This window comes from Grampus griseus (genome assembly GCF_964374135.1).
Source record: "Grampus griseus genome assembly, chromosome: 3".
Lineage (NCBI taxonomy): Eukaryota > Metazoa > Chordata > Mammalia > Artiodactyla > Delphinidae > Grampus > Grampus griseus.
The window spans coordinates 74,533,683-74,557,795 of record NC_139019.1 but is presented as its reverse complement, the minus strand read 5'-3'; the positions used below and the strand labels follow the sequence as shown (position 1 = coordinate 74,557,795).

The 24,113-nt window shown below is 39.2% G+C and overlaps 1 long non-coding RNA gene across 3 annotated transcripts in view; it reads left to right on the top strand.

The window, feature by feature from the left end:
- Window positions 1-23,800, top strand: part of LOC309820674 — a 153,979-nt gene extending 130,179 nt beyond the window's left edge. For 2 of the 3 annotated variants that reach the window (XR_014296534.1, XR_014296535.1), the window contains one exon: window positions 23,199-23,800. This is a non-coding gene — a long non-coding RNA (uncharacterized lncRNA). Of the gene's footprint in view, window positions 1-8,736; window positions 9,002-23,198 lie in introns of those variants that run through there. The other variant, XR_014296536.1, reaches the window with a different exon arrangement.
- Window positions 23,801-24,113: the final 313 nt, after the last annotated feature.

Here is a 24,113-nt window from a genome sequence, read left to right as displayed (position 1 = left end):
TAGAAGAATTAAAGAACAAACAAACAGAGATGAACAATACAATAACTGAAATGAAAAATACACTAGAAGGAATCAATAGCAGAATAACTGAGGTAGATGAATGGATAAGTCACCTGGAAGACAGAATGGTGGAAATCATTGCTGTAGAACAGAATAAAGAAAAAAGCATGAAAAGAAACGAAAACAGCCTAAGAGACCTCTGGGACAACATTAAACACCCCAACATTTGCATTATAGGGGTCCAGGAAGAGAAGAGAGAGAGAGAAAGGACCCAAGAAAATATTTGAGGAGATTATAGTCGAAAACTTCCCTAACATGGGAAAGGAAATAGCCACCCAAGTCGAGGATGCGCAGAGAGTCCCAGGCAGGATAAACCCAAGGAGAAACATGCCAAGACACACAGTAATCAAACTGACAAAATTAAAGACAAAGAAAATTTATTAAAAGCAACAAGGGAAAAACGACAAATGACGTACAAGGGAACTCCCTTAAGGTTAACAGCTGATTTCTCAGCAGAAACTCTGCAAGCCAGAAGGGAGTGTCATGATATATTTAAAGTGATGAAAGGGAAGAACCTACAACCAGGAATACTCTATCCATCAAGGCTCTCATTCAGATTTGATGGAGAAATCAAAAGCTTTACATACAAAGGCAAAAGCTAAGAGAATTCAGCACCACCAAACCAGCTCTACAACAAATGTTAAAGGAACTTCTCTAAGTAGAAACCACAAGAGAAGAAAAGGACCTACAAAAACAAACCCAAAAGAATTTTAAAAAATGGTAATAGGAACATACATATCAATAATTACCTTAAATGTGAACGGATTAAATGCTCCAACCCAGAGATGCAGACTGGCTGAATGGATACAAAAACAAGACCCATATATATGCTATCTAGAAGAGACCCACTTCAGACCTAGAGACACATACAGAGTGAAAATGAGGGAGTGGAAAAATGTATTCCATGCTAATGGAAATCAAATGGAAGCTGGAGTAGCAATACTTATATCAGATAAAATAGACTTTAAAATAAAGAATGTTACAAGAGACAAGGAAGGACACTACATAATAATCAAGGGATCAATCCAAGAAGGAGATATAACAATTATAAATATATATGCACCAACATAGGAGCACCTGAATACATAAGGCAAATGCTAAGAGCTAAAAAAGAGGAAATCGACAGTAACACAATAATTGTGGGGGACTTTAACACCTCACTTACACCAATGGACCCATCATCCAGACAGAAAATAAGGAAACACAAGCTTTAAGTGACACAATAGACTAGATAGATTTAATTGATATTAATAAGGCATTCCGTCTGAAAACAGCAGATTACACTTTCTTCTCAAGTACACAGAGAACATTCTCGGGGATAGATCACATCTTGGGTTACAAATCAAGCCACAGTAAATTTAAGAAAATTGAAATCATATCAAACATCTTTTCCAACCACAACACTATGAGATTAGAAATGAATTACAGGGGAAAATAACGTGAAAAACACAAACACATGGAGGCTAAACAATACGTTATGAAATAACCAAAAGATCACTGAAGAAATCAAAGAGGAAATAAAAAATACCGAGAGACAAATGACAACGAAAACATGATGATCCAAAACATATGGGATGCAGCAAAAGCAGTTCAAAGAGGGAAATTTATAGCAATACAATCCTACCTCAGGAAACAAGAAAAATCTGAAACAATTTAACCTTACGGCTAAAGGAACTAGAGAAAGAAGAAAAAACAAAACCCAAAGTTAGTAGAAGGAAAGAAATCATAAAGATCAGAACAGAAATATATGAAATAGAAACAAAGAAAACAATAGCAAAGATCAATAAAACTAAAAGCGGGTTCTTTGAGAAGATAAACAAAATTGATAAACCTAGCCAGACTCATCAAGAAAAAGAGCGAGGACTCAAATTAATAAAATCAGAAATGAAAAAGGAGCAGTTACAATGGACAATGCAGAAATACAAAGCATCCTAAGAGGCTACTACAAGCAACTCTATGCCAGTAAAATGGACAACCTGGAAGAAATGGACAAATTCTTAGAAAGGTATAACCTTCCAAGACTGAACCAGGAAGAAATAGAAAATACGAACAGACCAATCACAAGTAATGAAATTGAAACTGTGATTAATAATCTTCCAACAAACGAAAGTCCAGGACCAGATGGCTTCACAAGTGAATTCTATCAAATATTTAGAGAAGAGCTAACACCCATCCTTCTTAAACTCTTTCAAAAAACTGCAGAGGAAGGAACACTCCCAAACTCATTCTACGGGGCCACCATCACCCTGATACCAAAAGCAGACAAAGGTACCACCAAAAACAAAATCTACAGACCAATATCACTGATGAATATAGATGCAAAAATCCTCAACAAAATACTAGCAAACAGGATCCAGCAATACATTAAAAGGATCATACATCATGATAAAGTGAGATTTATTCCAGGGATGCAAGGATTCTTCAATATACACAAATCAATCAATGTGATACACCATATTAACAAGTTGAAGAATAAAAACCATATGATCATCTCAGTAGATGCAGAGAAAGCTTTTCACAAAATTCAACACCGATTTATGATAAAAGCTCTCCAGAAAGTGGGCATACAGGGAACCTAACTCAACATAATAAGGGCCAAATACGACAAACCCACAGCAAACACCATTCTTAATGGTGAAAAACTGAAAGCATTTCCTCTAAGATCAGTAACAAGACAAGGATGTCCACTCTCGCCACTATTATTCAACATAGTTTTGGAAGTCCTAGCCATGGCAGTCAGAGAAGAAAAAGAAATAAAAGGAATCCAAATTGGAAAATAAGTAAAACTATCACTGTTTGCAGATGACATGATACTATACATAGAGAATCATAAAGATGCCACCAGAAAACTACTAGAGCTAATCAATGAATTTGGTAAAGTTTCAGGATACAAAACTAATGCACAGAAATCTCTTGAATTCCTATACACTAACAACGAAAGATCAGAAAGAGAAATTAAGGAAACAATCCCATTCACCATTGCAACAAAAAGAATAAAATACCTAGGAATAAACCTACCTAAGGAGGTCAAAGACCTGTACTCAGAAAACCGTAAGACACTGATGAAAGAAATCAAAGATGATACAAACAGATGGAGAGATATACCATGTTCTTGGATTGGAAGAATCAATACTGTGAAAATCACTATACTACCCAAAGCAATCTACAGATTCAGTGCAATCCCTATCAAATTACCAATGGCATTTTTTACAGAACTAGAAGAAAAATTCTTAAAATTTGTATGGAGACACAAAAGACCCCGAATAGCCAAAGCAATCTTGAGGGAAAAAAGTGGAGCTGGAGGAACCAGACTTCCCAACTTCAGACTATACTAAAAAGCTACTGTAATCAAGACAATATGATACTGGCACAAAAACAGAAATATAGATCAGTGGGATAGGTTAGAGAGCCCAGAGATAAACCCCTGCACCCATGGTCAACTAATCTTTGACAAAGGAGGCAAGGATATACAATGGAGAAAAGACAGCCTCTTCAATAAGTGGTGCTGGGAAAATGGGACAGCTACATGTAAAAGAATGAAATTAGAACACTCCCTAACACCATACACAAAAATAAACTCAAAATGTATTAAAGACCTAAATGTAAGACTGGACACTATAGATCTCTTAGAGGAAAACATATGCAGAACACTCTTTGACGTAAATCACAGCAAGATCTTTTTTGACCCACCTCTTAGAGTAATGGAAATGAAAACAAAAATAATCAAATGGGACCTAATTAAACTTAAAAGCTTTTGCACAGCAAAGGAAATTATAAACAAGATGAAAAGACAACCCTCAGAATGGGAGAAAATATTTGCAAGTGAATCAATGGACAGAGGATTAATCTCCAAAATATATAAACAGCTCATGCAGCTCAATATTAAAAAAACAAATAACCCAATGAAAAAATGGGCAGAAGACCTAAATAGACCTAAATAGACCTCCAAAGAGGACATACAGATGACCAGGAGGCACATGAAAAGCTTGTCAACATCACTAATTATTAGAGAAATGCAAATCAAAACTGCAATGAGGTATCACCTCACACCAGTTAGAATGGGCATCATCATCAGAAAATCTACAAACAACAAATGCTGGAGAGGGTGTGGAGAAAAGGGAACCCTCTTGTACTGTGGTAGGAATGTAAATTGATGCAGCCACTATGGAGAACAGTATAGAGGTTCCTTAAGTAACTAAAAATAGAATTACCATATGACCCAGCAATCCCAATATGTGTCATATACCCCAAGAAAACCATAATTCAAAAAAACACATACACCCCAATGTTCACTGCAGCACTATTTACAATAGACAGGTCATGGACACAAGCTAAATGCCCATCGACAGATGAATGGATAAAGAAGATATGGTACATATATACAATGGAATATTACTCAGCCATAAAAAGGAATGAAATTGGGTCATTTGTAGAGATGTGGATGGACCTAGAGACTGTCATAGAGCTTGAAGTAAGTCAGAAAGAGAAAAACGAGCATTGTATATTAATGCATATATGTGGAATCTAGAAAAATGGTACAGATGAACCGGTTTGCAAGGCAGAAATAGAGACACAGATGTAGAGAACAAACCTATGGACACCAAGGGGGCAAGCGGGGGAGGGGTGGTGGTGGGATGAATTGGGAGATTGGGATTGACATATATACACTAATATGTATAAAATAGATAACTAACAAGAACCTGCTGTTTAAAAAATAAAATTAAGGGGCTTCCCTGGTGGCGCAGTGGTTGAGAGTCCACCTGCCGATGCAGGGGACACGGGTTCGTGCCCCGGTCCGGGAGGATCCCACATGCCGTGGAGTGGCTGGGCCTGTGGGCCATGGCCGCTGGGCCTGCACGTCCAGAGCCTGTGCTCCGTGATGGGAGAGGCCACAGCAGTGAGAGGCCCGTGTACCGCAAAAATAAATAAATAAATAAAATTAAGAAAAATTGGACACAGGGAAGACCAATCATGTCTGATCACATGACAAGCTACTAAATTATTCAATTTCATTCCTAAATTTACATTCTTGTTGCATTTTACTGTCAGTATAGGGTTTTAAAAACTTCCTGTTTTAAGGCGCCTATATAATCAGAAGTAAAGTACCTTTATAATCACTCAAAAGAATTTTCTGATTTCTCTATGCTGTTTTCCTAGGAATCCAAACATTAGAAAAGGTCTACTTGTTATGTTGAAATAAAGTATTCAACTCATACAGAACACATTCACATTTTAAAATATTAAAGTGGAAAAAGTTTAGCTGAAAGAATTATATATAAGCATAAAATGTTCAAATTTAATGGAAATATTAACCAATATCTATTACTATGAATATGAGAATCACAGTATAAGTGAAAATACTTTAGTTTTAATTGCATAGTTTTAGAAAACTATGGTGGTTTTACTTTGGCTTGCAATTTGTCTCTGCATTCTAGACTTTGTGATGACTGTGAAAACATTATTTATGAAAGGTTTATTCAAATATAATTTGGTGCTTATTGCTTTTATCAAATATTGGAGTCTAATGAAATAAAATGCAAGGTACTTGTGCTTCTGAGTCATTTCTGAGAATCATTTATTACACCTCCTTTTCTGTATACAACTACAATACAGTTGTAACAGCAGGCAAAACAATATATTATGTTGTTTCTATTCATTTTAAGCTGTCCTGCTACATATCTGTAGTAGAATTTGGACACTTGCAAGGGAACAGCTAATATACATATGGATTTAGGCAATTATCTGATTCCTTTTTGTAGCTCTGAAGCCATATATATTCATAATTAATATTCTGACATAGTTTTATGAAGTGGACCAAGAATTGGAGTATCCTATGGCAGACCAAGCACCAGGAAATCAGAGACAACTTTCTCTCCCTCCCTCTCTCCCCCCCCCCCACCGTGTGTGTGTGTCTCTCTCTCTCTCTCTGTCTCTCTCTCTCTCCCCCCCGTGTCTCTCTCTCTGTCTCTCTCTGTCTCTGTCTCTCTCTTTCTCTCTCTCTCTCTCTCTCTCTCTCTCGTACACTCACCTCACAGGGGAAAGAATGAGAGGAGTTCAGCCTTTGATGAGCTTATCTAAAATTTTGCCACCATAAGTTATTTTAATTTGAACATATGTGTAAGTTTTGTGCTTTCTGCTTTAGTATTATTTTGATTTTGATTTGTGTGTGTGGGACACCATAATTTTTCAGTTCTTAGGGTCTCTAGAGGTCTTAATCTGAACTTGAATGGACCAGTGAATTTACCATCAGCAAATACTACTTATACATTTTCTTGCCAGCCATAAATTAATATTTATTGAGTACAGTCTGGGTGCTGGGAGTGGGGAGCAGTGGATTAGGAAAATCCTGGGTACCAGGAAGTTTACAGTGAAGCTGGGGTGAAAGAAAGCAGGAAAATAGTGGAGATTCATTTATAGGGCTAGATATCAACAAATATAGATTGATCTAGTGCACATTAAGTGCAGAAGTGTTCCAGAGTTGCCATTGAGGTGTGAGAACAGCCTCAGGAGGGACGACTGTAGAGACTTTTACAGGAGACAAGTTCCTACTTGGATTTTGGAGGTTTAAAGATTCTATTAAAATGTAGTAAATTTGGCTTAACTTTGAAACAGGACTTCAGTGTGTCTAAACTCACTTTATATTGATTTCAATGGTAACATTTTCTTTAGAAGTGATGTAATTTGAAGTTTAGAATTGTGTGTTTGTAATGTGCTTTTCATTTTTTTCACTTAAAAATGGTTTCCTTGGGAGAAAAAAATCTTGTTTACCACAACTACCCCTGTTAAATGTAGAAGGAAAAACGTGAGGGAATTAAAAAGATTAGCGTAACATCATTTTTAAAAACTCTTATTTTTCCTTAACTCTCTCCCCAGTAGTCTTGCCTGAGTATGTGTATAAATGTTGACTACATATTGATGCCCAGCAAAATTATGCAGAAATTCCTAAGTCCTGTATCACCAGATATAGTCACTGTATACTCTGGAGGCGGGGGGGACTTTTACTCCATCATGGGGTCCCTGAATACTGATGCAACTGTGTAATTACTAGCCGCAGGCCTGGCTCTCAGTTAAATTGTGAAGTTTTTAAGCTATTATCCCTTTCTTTACTTCCACACTATTTTTCTTACCTTTTTTCCCCCACTCTCCTCAGATGTTAAGGATAAAGGCTTGAGGTTACTTCATCCCAGGTCATTTGCTTTTCTAAGAGGAGACTCTGGGGTTTGATGTGTGTGAGGTGTATGGCAAGCACTGTGCTAGGTTCTTTACATACGTTACTGCAAAAGACTGGTGCAGAGAAACATATTAAGCTGTTAAGATCACACAAATAGCTAGGTTTTGAGTCCTAGTGTTTCAGACTCCAAAGCCTGTGCTCTTTGCACTACAGCAAAACATTTTAGGACCTAGGATAATCTATGCTGGAAGTTCAGGCTTTGTGCCAGTTCCACAGGAAAAATGCTTTTGACTGGGAGCATTACCCTAGTGCCCTTCAAATTAGATGAGGTGGATCTAATTAGTCCTCCTAACTCATAAGGTCAGTTTTGTATAGTTGCATCTTAAGTCTTTAAATGTAGTCTTATTTGAGGAAGACTTTAATCTTTGTTTTGATTTTTTTCAATTAAATTCAATTTAGTGAGTATTTATTGAATGCCTATTCTTTGCCAGGTACTATGCTGATGGTACAAAGACAGTTTAGTTAGGGAGACGTTATAAGTAACTATAATACAATTCACTGAATGCTATAATAGATGCATATACAAGGGATCATGGAAACATACGAAGGTATAATTAATTTGAGGGAAGATGTCAAGGAATGTTGTATTTGAGCAGAACCTTGAAGGACAAGAAGGAAGAATTTGCCAGAAGGACAGAAGGAAGTTGATAATTCATTTCAGGTGATGGGAATAGCATGAGCACATGCGTGTATATGTCTGGCATGTTTGGAATGTGGTAAGAGTGGTAGATTGTAAAAATGGTCACAAGTTCTTCCCTTTCCTGCATCCAACTCCTGGAAATGTGATACTGAAAATCCTTCCATTAAGAAGTGGAGTCTGTTTCCCCATCACTGAATTTGGATTGATCATGTGACTGACTTTGGCCAATGGACATTAGTAAATATGAAACCAGCAGAGATTTGAGAAGTGCTTGTGCAGTGGGGCTTCTGTACTTGGAACCCTGAGATCATATTGTGAATGAGCCTAGGTTGTCCTGCTGGAGGATAAGTAGCCACCTGTAGGAGAGCAGAGGCTCTGGCTGATAGTCTGCTAAGCACTAGACCTGTGAGTGAGATCATCTTGGATTATTTAGTTACGAGCTAATCCACCACTGACCATGGACACAGGGAGAGTCCTGGGGAAATCTGTTGTCAGCCTGGACAGGATGACCCACCTGAGTTGCACAATTATGAACTAAATAAAATGTTTTACCTATTAGATTTGGGGTGTTTTGTATCAGCTAAGCTAATCCACAAAAGGTCTGAGTAAAGTGCAAGGAATGTAGGAGGAAGAAGTAGCTGAAGATGATGTGTAACGTTTACAATATCACGTTAAGAAGTTTGGACCTATTTTGTAGGACTAAGCTTCCCAATACTTCACTGACTCATGTACCACTTTTATCTTTTAAAAAATGTCTGGGGCTTCCCTGGTGCCGCAGTGGTTAAGAATCTGCCTGCCAATGCAGGGGACACGGGTTCGAACCCTGGTCTGGGAAGATCCCACATGCTGCGGAGCAACTAAGCCCGTGCGCCACAACTACTGAGCCTGTGCTCTAGAGCCCACGAGCCACAACTACTGAGCCCACGTGCCACAACTACTGAAGCCTACGTGCCTACAGACCTTGCTCCGCAACAAGAGAAGCCACTGCAATGACAAATTCGCGCACAGCAATGAAGAGTAGCCCCGCTCACCACAACTAGAGAAAGCCATGTACAGCAACAAAGAACCAAAGCAGCCAAAAGTAAATAAATAAAATAAATAAATTTTTAAAAATGTCTGCATACTCGGAGTTAGATTTTTATTTAAATTGTCCAATTTTTATACAACAATTTACTTTAAATGCAAACTTAATATTAACTTAAAATCCCAATTCAAGGTGTTAATTCTTTTTTAAACCTATTAAAAATATAAATATATAAAAAGTTGGTCTATTTGGTATCAAAAATCATCTTGTATATTTTGAGTGCTGCATTCTAGGATTTCCTGCTATAATCAGTAGGAATCAGGACCATGAGGAGAATAATTTGGAGTGGAGAGGCTGCTGGTAGGGAGGACTGAGGAGGCTGCTGCAGAGGCCCAGATGGGGTCTGGCACATGGTTGACAAACTAAGATGTATCCTTGAGGAAGAAGAGGAAGTGTCTGGAAACAGATTTGTTGTATGTGGGGTGGGAATGGGGGATGTGAAGTATCCACTGAGTAGATGCTAGTAAGAAAGGGAAGAGAAGAAAAAAAATAAAGGTGATAGATCTGATGTTGCACTTACTGAGTGTGAGTTAATAGGTCATTTGAAAACAGAGGCCCACCAGGCATTTGCACATGTAAAATGTTTTTTTGAGCCATGTGGCTTGTGGGATCTTAGTTTCCCCACCAGGGATTGAACCCGGGCCACTGCAGTGAAAGTGCTGAGTTCTAACCACTGGACCTGCAGGGAATTCCCTTAAAATGTTATTTTTGAAATCAACATATAGGTGATAATATCATCAAGAGGAAGTGTTTAGTCCAGAGATCTTCAGCTTATTCTTGTTTGTTTTTTTCATCCCCAAACTTTTATGGGATATGATTTACTCCAGATAGAAATAGTGAGTGATTCACATAGGTAATGATTCTCAAACGGGGGTGGAAAGTACCTGTATAGTTTTTAAAAATGTCCCCCATACGATTTTGATATACTACCCTTCACTCCTTCTTGATTTAGTGGGAGATGAGGACAGGGCTGTGGAAAAGGAATTAGTGAGAAGGGACAGAGCGGGCTAAGAAGTAGACTCCTCTAAGAGGGAGAGAACTTTTACATATGTGAAGGAACTTTAAGATGAAGGGACAAGCCATGGTACTAAATTCTGCAGAGAAATCCAGTAGTTTGAAGATTATTCTTTAAGCAAAACTGGTTTATCACAGTATATAATACTTGGCATATAATAGGAGCACAGTAAATGTTTGGGTAAATGATTTATGTAGAACTGTTTTGTGTTTGAAACACTTCACAAGCCTTAAATATTCAAGTCAGACAGGATATGTAATTGTACTGCTTTGGGCTCCAAAATCAATGTGGGTTTTAAACATTTTGTTTCCCTGTCCATGATCAGTGACTTAGATATATGCCCACTAGGGCACCATAGTCCTGATCTCAGTGCAAAACAATGTTTGAGGCTGTTTTCAAGAAATACTGTCAGTCAGCATCCTTGTTACGGCCACTCCACGCTTAGGCCTCCTAACCTTTACCACCTGTGGCTCCCAGGAGTAAATTGTCTTATGATGGTTTGGGTTGATGGAGTGAATATACTTGACTGGCAGAACAGGAACGTCATTGGCCTGTCTGGCTCTCAGGTAATTTTTACATTCATAATAGCAGCTTCTTTTATTACTGTGATTATTCTTAAAATGACATAAATTTCTACCAGATCAGGACAGCAGTTTCCTCAGACCATGATTTGGTGCCGATGCGGGATCCTCAGAGCACGCTCAGCAGTACACACTGGCTTGACATCTGGCATCCATGACTCCTGTGAGATTGGCTTCCCTCTAGATGTGCCCTGAAAGCATCCCTGCTGTGCCCCTTCTGTCCAAGTGTAAACGCATCACAGGAAACGAACAAGTAAAGATTCAAGTTTTATGGAAGGAATCGAGAACCCCTCACCCAGCTGGAAACCCGGGTTTTGGTGTCCAGGAAATTTGACCAGCCGTTTGGATAGAGGCTGTTGTCTGTGGCACCTTAGTCCCCTTCTCCTTCTAAACTTCCCACATGCTGTCCATAGCCTCTATTCTAAGTCATCCAGCTGAGGAAAATTGCTTCAGGACCTTTAAAATGTGAAATAACGGTTGTCTTTTACTGTGGATTCATTAGTGCAGCTGGATTTAGTTATTTACAGTTGTATATTTGGCACTGTTTTTACTGAGGTAGGGGACTCTTTAAAATAATTGAAGCAGTCTAAAGCTAAACCTATAAATAATTATTCATTTCCACTTGTTTTAATATGGAGATAAAAAATATTAAAATGATTAAAGAAAATAGGTATATAACAAGGGAGTTAAGACACCGAAGTAAAAGTAAGAGGAAGAAGCCTTTTCACATTTCCCTTGCGACTGTCTTCCCAATTCCATTTTCGCTCCAGTCTAATGAATGTATTTTAAATAAAATTCACATACTCTCTTTGCTCTCTGTCTTCCTACTACTACAAATATCAGCTCAGCCCCTCTTTCAGATCCACTTCAAGGAAATGCAGACTTGAAAAACTCTCCCCCATGGTTTTGTCTGAACTAGCTGCCGTTCTGCAGCACACTGGATCCAGTTGCTGGAGTGGGGGAACCCGAGAGGTGAGTGAGCGAACGAGCGAGCAAGAGCGGCCACTTAGCTGAGTGAGTCAGGCGGGCCTGTGTGGAAGGATGTAGGTGAGCCAGAGACTAACGGGAAAAATAGGGGGTCTTCACGAATTTTGATGTGGGGAAATCTGAAAGGTTCTTCTGCATGCCAGGGTATTTGAATATTTGGGAAACAGCTGGCTGGGCTTTGGGAGAGTGCCTCCTGATTCGCCTCGTCAGATGTTCAAAGATAAAATGAGGCAGCCAGCACGCCAGCACATAGCTCATATAGTCTTGCAGTCAGTTTTGAATTTAGATTTGAATTGTGATATCAATGTCATGGTGGCACATGCTTTGAGAAGGTACTTACAGAGAATAATTGAAAGATTCAGTGTGAAGCTTCTGAAAGTTGTAATTTAAAGTTCCAGAAGCCTCCATATTACTCTCACCATTAAAATTTAAAATGACAGCAGCCCAATTATGTATGGTTATTTTCTTAAATAAAATCATATTTCTACCCCAAGTGAAAGATTCATTGCTGCCCATTAATCTCTGTCAGGAGAACCAATCTCAATTGCGTCCAGTGTTAGCAGCTAAGATGGCTCGCTTTATCCTGGAGACAATGAAGCGACTGGGGGAAGCCGAGCTCTGGAAGTCCTCCGGAGGAGCTGGACTTGCAGCAGGCTGATTTGCATGATAATCACCATTATGGATCCTCTCTGGTGCCAGCCTCCACACTTAACCAGTGCCGTATAACTTTAGTAGCAGCCGAGAAGCCCAAGTAAGGGCTGTAGCACACATTTTACAAAACCTGAATGATGTCAAAAACTGCTAGTTAAGAGAGGGCAGCTGGTTGTAAAATTAAACCACACTGAGGCATGGAGACTAGGAATGTAACTTAAAAACCTGATGAAGGATATAACTTTGGGGACTGTTGAAAGATATAAAGCTTTTCCATCTTTTTTTAAATTCACAGAAAACTGTTTACCAGAAGAATCTGTTACCAGAAGGACTTTTGTGGCCACTGAAACCATGGCATGAAAATAGATCAGTGAAAACAGAAACTTTTTCCAGTGCAGAAATTTTAGTCTCTATCAGTTAAAAGTATGGAGCCAGACTTTTAGACTATGAATCTTTCCACCAGTTTCTTTGGTCTGTTTCATTTTACTTTATACTGCGCTGTGATTTGGGGAATATAGTGTAATGGTAGCCAGAATTGCAGTGAAAAATTGCATGGGGCTGGTCAAGCTTAAACCATTGTTATTCATCAAAACCTTTATTCCCTAGTGTTCCCTGGGACAAAGGAGCACGTGAATCAGTAATATTATGATGCATGATGTTGAATGATATAGAGTATATATACATCAATGTAATCTAAGCAGTGTCTTGTAAATAATAGATCACATAATTTCTCAAAGGTGTCATAGTATGATAAAACATTTACAGGTAGGTCTTGGTTCTTCTGAGTTTTGTCATGACTTTAGTATAGCCAGTCCTGTGGCAGTTTGCAAGTTTAATTTTGTTGTCTGGCTGTAGCCCTAGTATCTATCTACCTTTTTATAAAGCTGATCCTGTGATATGAACTCAATTTTTTCCTTCAACTGTGCGTCAAATCACTGTGGCTTTTCCTCTTTCTTCCCTTTTATTTATGTCTCAGTAAGAGGCATCCAACTTCACTTGTGTCCATGATTCCACCACTGTGCTTAGATTCTTGCTGTAAATTATTTTGAGTCTTCTACTTTCCACGTTTGACATTTTGTTGGCTTCGTCCTTAAAAAAAAAAAACAACCCATTCCTAAATTCCCTACTCTGTTTCCTTTCTTTCAGTTCTTCCTGACTTGTCTACTTTCTTGCTTCTGGCTTCTCACCATTTACTCTTTAACTTATTGCAAGGTAGATTGAGCCACCACCACTACTACTTTCTCGGACAAAGATTATACTCCTTCTTAACAGACCGCTTTTCTCACTCTGCTCTAGAAGGAGAGCAACTTACCTAATGGGTAAATTTGGAGTAAGTAAGTGAGCCAGCTCAGCTTACTGCCACCCTCCTTCTAGCTGTAGAAGGGCCTGCCTACTGAGAGCCACATTCTTCCTGAGGCTGGGAGCCCACCCCAGCCCAGCACTGGCTTGGCTTGTGGAGATGGCCTGATTCTGTAGTTTAGACAGCTAGGCTTGTTTTGGCTTTCACACTAAGCTACTTCCTTCACCCCGGTCTCAATCAGTAAGTAATGAAGGTTATATTCTAGCCTCTCATCTGTTTTATTTTTGTATTACTTCTAAACTTGTTTGGAATGCAGGAGAGGAAGGGTGTCTCAATGTTGGGGAATTGCTTAGAAATCTAAATAAATACAACAATATGTACAAGTAAAAAGTTAAAGTCCTCCTTTCCCGATCTCACTTTCCAGAGGCTTGGTTCCTCTGTCTCTCTCTCTCTTTCCCCACTTTGTAAGGATATAGCAAAAAGGTGGCTGTCTATAAGCCAGGAAGCAGGCCCTCACCAAGAACCAAATCTACTAGTACTTTGATCTTGGACTTCCCAGCCTCCAAAACTATGAGAAATAAATGTTGTTTCAGTCACCCAGTTCATGGTATTTCTTATTGCAGCCCAAGCTGACTTATTCTTCCTGATTTTTCTATGCATGTGCAAATGTGTGTATATATAAGTATATAATAGAAATATTTCTACCTGAATGTCACATAACAGAAATATGCATAGCTATATATTTATACTTACAGCTCTCTAAAACATCTTTTTGTTTCATATACCTCCATATTCTCCATGTATATGTTTATTTATATACATACACAGTTGTATTTTCCCCCCAAATGGTAACACACTATATGTTTTGTTCTGCGTTTTCCTTTTTTCACTGAAGTCCTTTTCCTGTCAAAAGAGACTGTGGACTTAAAAAATTGTTCACAACCTAAAAGTTGAGAGTTATGTTTTATTCAGTGGGAATTTTTAGGACTTCAAGCCCGGGAGGCAGCATTTCCAGTAACCCTGAGAGAACTGCTCCGAGGAGGCAATGGGGGAGCCAGGTTACACAGAAGTTTTGTAACAAAGGGCAGGTAGTCAGGAACATCAAAAGATTATTGTAAATTAAAGAAAAGCAGATATCCCAAGTTAAGGAATTTAGCGCTTTTCTTTGTATGGGAAGATGCAAGAGTCTGGGCTCACTGAAATCATTCCTTTGATATGCACCTCAGCTCTCTGGGGACTGTATCCTGTGTTTTCACATCCTGAGTTTCCTCAGGGCCCACGGTAGGCAGTGGCTACAGTCTGATGGCTGCTAGATGGCAGGTATTCTTTTCTTCCTGAGTTTCCTCAGGGCTCACGGGCTCTTGTTGGAGGACTGCAATCGCTGATGAGTGTGACATCCTTTGTTTACTGATATGGCAGGAAATATTTCTTTTCTCAAGACATATCTTATTATTTTTAATGGCTGCATGGTGTTCTTTGGTTTGGATGGTCCTTAATAAACCATTCTTCAACTGCTGGCCATTTAGATCATTTCACATTTTTGCGATTAAAAGCAATGTTGTAGTGAACATGTTTATTTTTATAAACTTGTACTAGTATTTCTGTAGGAAAGATTTCTAGAAGTGGACTTGCTGGGTATCTCTTAAGATTTAATTGATTAATAACAATCAGAGACTCAGGTTGGGAAGGATTCTGAGAGAATTCAGAGTTTATCCCATGCTCACAGGGAAGGATGTTTTCTTCTCACTCTGACTTTGAAAAATTCAGAGAATGAGACTCCATGTTCTTTTTCAGGAATACCTTACAATGACTTGAAATCAACTGTAAAAGAAACAGTAATAGTTATGATGCTGTGGCTGAGTGAGTTGGAAATGAAAGTGAAAGACAGAATCCTAAAGTAATATACACTTCGGTGAGCCTGGTTTGCACGCCAGTCAAGCAACACAAGATGCAGGATTTTCAGAGTTATGGCAGTTTCAGATAGTTGGATCAATTAACATTCATATAGTAGGGAAGTTAGTACCTTGTACTTCATGTAGAGTAGCAATGGGAGGTTAGTTCACTCTGGGTGTCCGAGACTGCAAACCTATCCCTTAAGATGGCCCTCAGCTAACGGGCCCCAACTTTAAGCCTTGGCTCTATCACTAGGAAGCAGGTGACCTGTTGAGAGTCTAGGCAGACTACACATGATCTTAAATCTGATTCCACCACCTACCCCACAGTGCATCATACCTGAACACATAGTTGGGCTGCCCTTCACCTGGATTGTTTCGCTTGTGTCCCAAGGCTATTTCCCTTGCAGAGAGGCACGTGGCAGCTCATTTACAAGCTGACCTAAAGAAAAGAAAAAAACCACGATGTAACGTGACAGAGCTGTGCGTTCCTGACTGTTTCAGGTAGCCCCCTCCAAAGCAGGTACGATTTGTTTAAAATCTTTGCAACACCGTGGTGACCTCTGTGGCAAAGCCCTGTGTATTACGGACTTGTCTCTCAGAGCGGACATGTTCTTGACTGTTACAACTTATACATTTTTCCCACTTGGGGTGCACATGGAAGCATGTCTTCATTAGAAACAACTGCAGCTTGAGTAGTAAAGATGACCATGTTAAACAGCTAGGAATTTTCACCTAATTGCACATTTATACAACTCTGCAAAAAGGATCAGGCAGCCTGGCTATGTCAGATCATTTCACCGCTCACCAAAGAGATTTGAAATGGACTTTTAATTATTATTGCTGATTTGCTATGGCTGTATTCCTTCATATGAACATCTGATTAGGATTAATTTTCTTTAATTGATGAATAGAGCACTTACACTTGTAGGGTTGCACTTGTTGTTACATATTGGCATATGTACTGTATTGTGGTGTTGGCATATGCTATGTATCATGACTTTTTTCTAGAGTGCTAATTACAGGCACTTCTTATCTGTTTTAGTTTTGAGGTCATTGTTCTTCCTTCCTTCACCTTTGTGTGGCTTTTTAGATTTGTTAATGGAGATAGAGCAGGGCTAAGTGACTATTAAACTCTTTTCTATATACAGTAAAACCCATTAACATGGACCTCACTAAATTTGGAATTTATGATAATGAGGGCAGGGCCTGGGTTAAAGTTTACTTTTGCATTGTCTCTGAACTAAAGCTTTGCTGAGCTAATAAATAGTATACATATAATCACAGGGGAATGGCACTCTTACTTTTAAAAGCAGCCTTTTCCAGCACTCTAGAGAAAGGCCTTGCTGGAGAGGTAATAAGGTAGTGTGGAGATGGCAGAGTGCAAAGACTGTGCCACATACTACTTTTGTGACCTTAGACAAATTTTACTTAGCTTCTCTGAGTATCTTTTCCCTCATCTATAAAATGCAGACATTTATCTAATTTATGGGGTTGCTGTGAGGGTTAGATTTAATACAAAGTGCCTGGTATGTACTTCATAAATGGCAGATAATTATTACCAAGCTAAAATAATTGGTCAGCTAATTTCAAATACTTCTTATTTTTTTAAGTAAGGCAGGGTTCCTCGGCACTTCAGAGTTTTGTTAATCTGAGATATTGCTTTATTATTATAATTGATTAAAGGAAAACCCCAGCAGTTTGGTGTGGTGGTAAAGAACATGAACTTTGGAGTCAGACAAACTAAGGTTTGAAAGTAGTTCTATCACTCATTAGCTATGTGGCCTCAGGCAAGTTACTTAATATCTCTCAGGTTTTGTTTTCTAATTTGTAAAAGTGGGGTGGCAATACCTGCTCCAGGACTTTTGTAAAAGGATTCAATGAGATAATGCTTGTAAAGTGTTCAGCCCAGTGATTTTTATGTTCTAAACTCTCAAACATCAGCTGTTGCTATTATCATGATCTTTTTTTTTTTTTTTTGCGGTACTTGGGCCTCTCCCTGTCATGTCCTCTTCGGTTGCGGAGCACAGGCTCCGACAGGCAGGCTCAGCGACCATGGCTCAAGGGCCCAGCCGCTCTGCGGCATGTGGGATCTTCCCGGACCGGGGCACGAACCCGCGTCCCCTGCATCGGCAGGCGGACTCCCAACCACTGCACCACCAGGGAAGCCCTGTCGTGATCTTTTTGACAATAGTCCATAGTGTAGACTTTTCATTAATTCAGACTTGTCTTTTTAAGTTCACCTAATTAATGAATTTCATTTGAGATATAATCTCCATTCTAGATGAAAATTTTAAGTATGTAAGTAAGAAAATTATAGAGAAGCAAAATGGCTAAATACATAGGGTGAAAGAGGAAAAAATAATATTTTAAAAGTGGAAGCACAAGGTCTCAAGGTAGATTTAAATTACTGAATAGTCACTTTTGTGCATAATCTTTATGTTCTTTGTAAAAGGTCTTTATATTAGCCAGAAAGAAATAGAACTTTATATATACGTAGTAGAAAGTGTGGACTGGTGATCTGCTCATATCATTCATTGGCGAGAGAAGCAGTAAGTCCTTGTTCAACTTTATTTCCATCTTCTTGCTTTCCCCTTATGTTTCATAGGCTGTATGGATGAGAAATGTAAGCACTATAGTGTCCTGAATGGAGACTATAATCTATCCTCCCCTTAATGACAGGCTTACGTAGGTTGTCAGAATCCATCACCTCAACAGATCAGACTGAATTACTTCGATGACTGGCAAATGGTACCACTTGTGGTGAAATCCAAGCAGCCAGGGGTGCGTGCATGCGTGTGTGTGTGTGTGTGTGTGTGTGTGTGTGTGTGTGTGTGTATTAAATGCTCGTCAATAGGAGAAATGTATTTTACTGAAAACTCTCATCCATGCTATTTTTGTAGAAGCAGGAAGTGTTCTTCTTCCTTGGGAAAAATATAAGAATTATTTTTTGGAGATTCTGACCTATTGCAATACAAATTCACAACCATAAATGAGTAATCAGGGTTTTTTTGTGTGCATCATGTGCATGCGCAGTGGAACTTTGTAATAAAAACTAGAGGGGACAGAACCAATAATACTCTTGGGGCTATATGGCTTGACTTTCCAGGGCTGACCAATTTAAGCAGGTAATTGTAGAAAAGTAAAGTCAGTTTATTAAGTTGACAACCAATGGTTTAGCGTATACAAATTTTCATAATACTAAATTCACAAGTCAGAAAAAAACCTTTTGTCAGACCATGTTTTCTAAGTTTGGGTCAGAAAATGTGATCACTGTAATGTACACCATGTTGATTAGTTGTATTATTTCAGATTTTTACTGGAAGTATCTAATGGTTAGTTGTTAAGGTATGGCATTATTTGTCTAGATTTGGCATAACAGCAGAAACAGCAGTAATAACTCATTTTTATTGAATGCTTACTGTATGCAAACAGTGCTAGAAGTGGGGGATATAATGGGAAGGAAAAAAAAAAAAGACACACCCTCATGTTAGAAACAAGTTCATAATTTGCCCAAGGGTGGATAGCTAGTAAGTGGCAGAGATAGAATTATAGTGCTGTATTTGTTATAGCAGCCTAACCTATACCGAAATATAGTAGCTTAAACAAGCTAGAAGGAGCTCCCTGACAGTGGAGGTGCTGTATCAGCCACATCAGCTTTGGACTGCTTATGCGTAGACTGTTGAGTAAGGAAGAAATAAACTTCTATCTTACTATTCTGCTATCCCTGCTTGTTAGCTTCATTCATATGTCTGAAGATTTATAAGCATCGTCTTTAAAGGCATTCCTTAGATGTTGCACCCCTAACTTCTGCTCACACCCTACTAGCCATACCTAGCTGCCAAGAAGACTTGAAAATATAATTTTTATGGTCATATACCTTTCAACGTTCAGGAGTTCTATCAATAAAGGAAAAAGGGGAGAATGGGTATTAGGGGACAATTGGCAGTCTCTGTATCATATGCCAGTTAAGAGCATTGTTTCAGACTTGGACAAGTGACAAATGATCTCATGACTTTGGAATACGCCTGCATCCGTTTTCCATTTCTTTCCAAGTAGTATATATCAAGGTTATGTATATATGCACATATATAGTGTGTGTATGTGATATGTTTAAATATTCAAAATACATGAGATATGAATATTACATGATTCTACAGTGGACTTTGGTCATCTGTAAGTGCTAATTCAAAATTTCACAATAGAAGAAGCCCACTTGCTTTAATCTTTGGTAGAAAGCCTTGTAAAACCCCCAGGATCTGTCTTGCTTGCATCCTCACTCTCAAAAAGATCTCAGACTCAGAGATCTTTGTTGTAAGACCTGTGTTTGTAGAGAAATGGATTTATAGAAAAAAAAAATTACTTTAAGCTTTTGAGTCAGGCAGGTATTTAATACATAAATCATAAAAAACTCTGACCCAGAACTTCAAAATTTCCTAAAATTCTTGGTCTATTAGACCTTTACTATAGAAAAATAAATTAACAAGTATTTATTCAGCATATACTTAGGTTAGTACTTATGTTGAGATGGACCCACAGAATTTTATCCAGGTATCCCCTGAGGCTACAAGCGGTGGGAGGAGATAAACATAGGTTAGACCTCAAGTACATACACATATATTCTTATTTATTACCTGGGTGCTGCCCTACCCCCTGCCCTCACCTCTCCCTCAAACCTAACGCAGTTTCTGATGAGCTCAGCTACCATTATGGAGCTGCTTGGAAATATTGTGTCTTGCACACAGATAAGCCTCCTTGGTCCCTTACTCCTGGGTCCAGCTCTTTAGATCATATTTCACTAGTGGCTAGATGAGGCAGAAGAAAAAAATGAAAGGAAAGGTTTAAGTTAGAGCTGGTCTAATTATTCCACCCTAGGCTTTATCTGGGTTGGGGGTAGATGGTAGTTGAGGAGCATGTCTGAAGTGGGGGGTAGTTCCAGACCTCTTTTGCCTCATTGGCCACATGGAAATAGAGAGAAGCAGTCCAAAGAGAGTGAGAACCCCAAGAGACAACTCCAAAGAAAACACAGAAGCCTACAGGTTAAAACTTTAAATTTTCCTCTCAATACACCAAAAGCTCCACTTCCTTTTAAGAAGTTTAGTTGAATCCAGTAACTTGATTCAGTTACCTGGTCTCTTTTCCTCCATGGCTGTGGGGCTGGGGAGTGGAGTAAGGGTGGAAGTGGAGCTTTGCCTTCCTGTTAGAGGTCAACATCAAGTACTTTGGAGGCACCATAACAACTACAAGACATGGCCTTTATTCCAGTTCTCAAAGACTTAACAGTCTGTCTGGGGAGCTAATGTATATGAAACATTTAGTGAAAACCAAGCACTTAAACAGTGTGATATTGATTATTCCCGAGGAATCCAGATAAGGGAAAGGTAAAGTGGATTTGTTTCTTGGGGAAGACTTCTTAGATCATGTCATGAGTGAGATGCCAAAGGATGAAAGGAGCTAATTAAGAAGGAAGAAAAGAGGGGGTGAACAAAGATTCAGAATGAGCTTAGAGGTCAGTAGAGTTGTATGCCTGAAGCAGAGGCTTCATGTTGGAGACTAGGAAGTGAAGTGGAAAACTTCAGAAATCAGGCTGTGGTTAGGCTACAGGTAATCATGTAAGGTTTTGTTTTGTTTTGTTTTTTTAAACTAAGTTAGTATTAACCTCGTTATTTTTTTAATGCAATGAAGTGAGTATAAATTAATAAATGATTAATTGAATTAATGAATAAAAAGATAGGTGTTATAAAAACATTATAGTGTTAGAATTTGTCTAGGCTGAGAAAAGAGGCTCCTATGCAGGACCTCAGCAGCATAGATTGCCAGGAAACAGCAGGAAGTGAAGACTAGGTGTATCAGGGTCTGGGAGCCTGGCTGCACTAGGGTTAGCCAGCAGTCAGTCCTCAGAGACCAGGAGGATCTTGGGATTGGTTCAGGGAAGCTGTTGGATCTGAGGAAATGCAGTTCAGCAGGAGATTTGGGCAACTAGAATGTAGACAGCCAGTGAGATTCGGAGTCAGGAATGGTGGTATGGCAGTGGACAATCTATTCACAGCCGGATCCCAGCCAGCGGCTGGAGTCCTGAAATAGAATCTGGGGAAAAGTTGTATCAGGGTCCTCATCAAGAATATTTGGGTTCTGGGCAAGGCACAAAGCCTTGTCGGAAATGGGAAAGCTAGTCAGTGCAGAAGCAGGTGTTTTGTTTTTTGTTTTTTTTAACATCTTTATTGGAGTATGTTTGTTTTACAATGGTGTGTTAGTTTCTGCTTTATAACAAAGTGAATCAGCTATACATATACATACATCCCCATATCTCCTCCCTCTTCCCTCCCACCCTCCCTATCCCACCCCTTTAGGTGACAGAAGCAGTTTTGAAGATTGGGCCAGCATGTCTGGGGTTGGTAGGGAAACAAAGGGAAAAATGATGATGAAGCAGTTTAGAGTAAACTCTGCAATTCAGTGCATTGTGGCCAAAAAGGGGCTGAGTTTGCTTCTCTTTTGCCTGCTTGATGATGGGCTGAAGGTCACAGCTACACTAAACCTCTTAAATGGAGATTTCAGGGGTCCTAGCTCAGAGGGATCTTGGAATGAATGGCTAAAGTGGAGGCCCAGTGGAAGTAGCATCACTTGGAAGGAGTTGAGACTGCAGTAGAGGAGACCTTGGCATAGCTGGGAGGCTGTCATAGTCCAGGCTGAGGAGAATAGGGCCTGACAAAGCAGGGAACTTTTAGTAGCAATTCAGAAGAAAAGGGGTCTGCAAAAGACATTTCACATTAAGAAGTAAAAGCCTTCAGTGACAAGTTTGATGTAATGGATAGAGAAGGAAGAACCTAAAATGACTCTAGGTGGATTTTAAATGCTCGTGTAGTATGACATTTTGGCTCATGAGCTGAAAGGTGTTTTAAACATATATGCAATTGCTTTTGACCAATTTTTAGAAACCCAAATAAATAAAATAAATTAGTTAATAAATTGTGTTAAGGCTAATCTTACTTGAGTATTGGTTTGTTTTATATCCCACTTCAGTGGGACATCTCAGAGAGACAGTAGCCCATGAGCATGTAAATGAGTAAAAATGTTTCTTGCAAAGATGTCTTTCTTTCCTGGTCTAAGATTGTGTTACTGATATACATGTGCATGGGTATGACTGAAAAGCCTAAGGTGGAACCCACCTGGATCCTTCTAGGCTCCTCTCATGTGGCATTTGCCATGGAGCTGATTTTGAAGTGTTCATGCATTCTTCTTTTACCCACCTGGTTCGTTCAGAGCCTTTGCTGGAGAAAGTGTGCTCCTGCCTGCCCAAATTGCTTCACAGTGGGCTTCTCTATCTGCAGCTGTTGTTTCCCAGTCAGACACTTTGGTGCTACCTGATGGGACGTAAGCAGGAACTTTGCTGTTCATGAAGGGATAGGGCTCAGAATCTCATGAGGGGTTTTATTCCTATTTATCAAGGCAAGGGAAAACACACAGAATCTCTACCTGGGTAGGGAAGGAACCTTTGTTTTCAAAATGCACAGATATGTGGTATTTCTGATTTTATTAGGCTTGGATTTGTGCCTGGGGGTGGCATGGATTTCAAAGTCATTATTTAAGGTAAAGAAAGAAAACTTTAAACAGCATTATCACCGTAAAAGATTCTGGTTGTGTTTTTGAAACGTTGAGCTAAATAATTTTAGCGATCAACAAAAGACCAACCATTGTACTTCTGAAAAGTTGTTCTTCAAAAGGCTTAGGTTAATAATTTGTTTCCATTTTGTTCACAGGTGTACTGTCTGTAGGATGGAGATAGACTGAATACCTGCTTCGCTGAATACTGGCTTCAGATCACCTTTCACATTTTCTTGTTGGAAAGGCAACTGTTGGAGAATCATCTTGTTACCGTCAGCAAAAATGGAAACAAATCAAGACATTAAGAATGCCATGGTGAAGGACTTCCCTGGTGGCCCAGTGGTTAAGAATCCACCTGCCAATGCAGGGGACATGGTTCAATCCCTGGTCTGGGAGATCCCACATGCCACGGAGCAACTAAGCCCATGAGCCACAACTATTGAGCCTACGCACCTAGAGCCCGTGCTCCACAACAAGAGAAGCCACCGCAATGAGAAGCCTGTGCACCTCAATGAAGAGTAGCCCTGCTCACCACAACTAGAGAAAGCCCATGTGCAGCAGTGAAGACGCAACGTAGCCATAAATAATGAATAGATAGATAGATAGATAGAATGCCACAGTGAGTGACCAGCAGTTAATGATGCCAGTGTTATGCAAGCTTCGGCAAAGGAATTTTTCAAGACAGTGTGCCTCACCAGCCAGAAATCAGGAAAGTTGAACCTCTCCTTTTTATCTCAGCTTTTTCTTAAATCAATGCAACCCCTCCAAATTAAAGTGAATTGAAACATGCATTGCCTTTTCAACTTAATTGAGTACTTACTGTGTGTGAATCACTGTACAAAACAGGGAAGGGAAAGTGAGGAGACAAATAAGATGTGGTCCCTGCCTTCAGTGGATTTACAGTCAGTTTCAGGGCATACATTTTTTTGTTGTTGTTTGGTCTTCTGCTCTTCAGCATGTCTCTAAAACAGGAAACAAATGGAAAAGTATATTCTGTAAGTATTTTAAATCTCTTTAATACAAAACAGAACAAAACAAAATTCCTAATGTGGGCAAGTCAGGACATCTTA